Genomic DNA, 2,217 nt, shown 5'->3' on the forward strand with positions numbered 1-2,217 from the left:
ACGTTGATGACGGCGGCTGAGTGTCAGCTGCCCCCGCCAGTGAATGACAGTTTAGCGAAATACGGCCCGCCCTCTTTTCTCTTTAACATTGACATGCTGCATGTAAATTATACATGTTAGGTTGTAAAATCCAAAATAAAATTAGAGGTGCCTCTCGAACATCTCCATTGGTATATACAGAAATTTGATCTTTGATCTTGGGGAAGATAAAAAAAAAATGTAGCCTATAATTTAATTAGGTCAATTCTTTTTATAATTTGAAAAACAATTACACTATTATTAAAACTAATTAAATATATCCTCCTGAGATTTTTTTATTTTATTTTTTTTATGTCATTGCATTGGTTGGAGCATAAGAAAGAAATGGAGAAAAAACATAAAAAAAAAAAAAATTCTTTATATTTTATTCTATGTCCTTTGTAGAGGACGCCAGGATTTCCCAAAAAAAATAGATAGACATGAAAAGGCATGTATAGGCAAAAACAATGTTTTATTTTTTCATTCACCAATAAGTTTTTATGTTTCCGATTATTTTTTAGCCAAATTTCTTTCCCTATTGACTTGTGTTTCCCCAAAATGCCTGATTAACATAATGTTTTTCCTGGTGTCCAAAAGTCTATGCCTGGGTCCCAGGAGGAATTTTTTTTTCTTTTCTTTTTTTCTAAATTGCATGTGTAGCCTATAAAAGTAGCTTAAATTTACTACACAACTGAAAATACTTACTGAGTGAAACCAGGCAGTACATTGACAGTATTAAGAGACTCACTGATTAAAAAATAAAACACTTATTTTATTAGGCTATTTAAATTGTTTATACACTTTATTCAGAATTTTGTCTACATGTGTACTTGTGTATTTACTCTTGGGTTTTTTTCTTTTTCTGTTAGTTGTTAGTCATAGTGTTATATAATGTTGTTCACTGAATAATTAAAATTATGTTGTAAAACTTAAAAATGCAGATGGCATACAAAGGCAGTAGTGTGAAATAAATTCTGGTAAATAATGGTACTTTTTCTAGTGTCATTCAGTGTAAATAAGAGTAAAATATCAATCCAGTAAATAAAACACTAGACTGAACAAACTGAACAATTAAACTGAACAAAATGGCATTTGTTAAAGATTTTTTTTAAAGATTATTTTTCGGCTATTTGTTTAATTGTCCAGTAGAGGGAGGCATAGTGCATCTGATACAGTAATAACTGCACTGTTTCACTTGTGTTTGCTCACAGCCACATGGCATTTATTCTGTCACAGTGGTAATTAAAATATTGCAAGTGTGATAATAAGACATTAATGAGAACAATACAAACAAAAATGTTGCTTTACAAGCTACAATGTCTTAAAATACACTAACTATATTTATATGGCTATTTGATTAACTGAGGCAAACAATTTGTCATTATGCACACAAGCTTAGAAGGAAAAAAAAATCAATTTCTGAGTCTAGGAAGACTGATAGCTGATACAAAATGCGTTTTCAATTGCATCCATTTTTTGACTGAACAGTTAAATTAATTAAACAGCATGCCTTTTGACTTTATTTCTTGAGAATATTAAATTAATTCTTTATAATTGGGTCATTGATCATGGCCAGAGATAAGCTACTTAAGAACTACTTTATTTAATAACTGGTTTACTTTACAGAAGTCCACCACTGTGTACTCAAATCCATTTTAAAGAGCAGGATGAGAGGAAACATCTTTAAAATCTTTAAAACAAATAGAAAAGATCACTGCCACATGCCCTGATGTGCACATATGGAAGAACATTTTATTAGGAGACAGATTTGAACCCTGCCTAACAAAAGAAGAGCTCTCTTTCACTCTTAATCCTTACATGGTGACAAAGGCCCTATAATGAAGAGGTCACCATCAGAACAAAGACGGAACACAAGCACCACCCCCACAAGTGTTTGCCGTGTCCGTCCTTCCACCAGTGGATGACTGGATTAAGGAAGGGTTCTAAGGTTTATGTTTGCAAAAGAGGAAGGAAGCACTGCACATGGGTGCCCTTTTGAGAGCAAGGACATGAGCTTCCAATCTATGCTTGATTATTTTTTTTTTACTTTAAAGGGGTCATATGATGCTGCTAAAAAGAACATTATTTTGTGTATTTGGTGTAATGAAATGTGTTTATGCGGTTTAACGTTCAAAAAACACATTATTTTCCACATACTGTACATTATTGTTTCTCCTCTATGCCCCGCCTTTCTGAAAC

Source organism: Sinocyclocheilus rhinocerous, unplaced genomic scaffold (genome assembly GCF_001515625.1).
Source record: "Sinocyclocheilus rhinocerous isolate Xijiao unplaced genomic scaffold, SAMN03320098_v1.1 scaffold504, whole genome shotgun sequence".
Lineage (NCBI taxonomy): Eukaryota > Metazoa > Chordata > Actinopteri > Cypriniformes > Cyprinidae > Sinocyclocheilus > Sinocyclocheilus rhinocerous.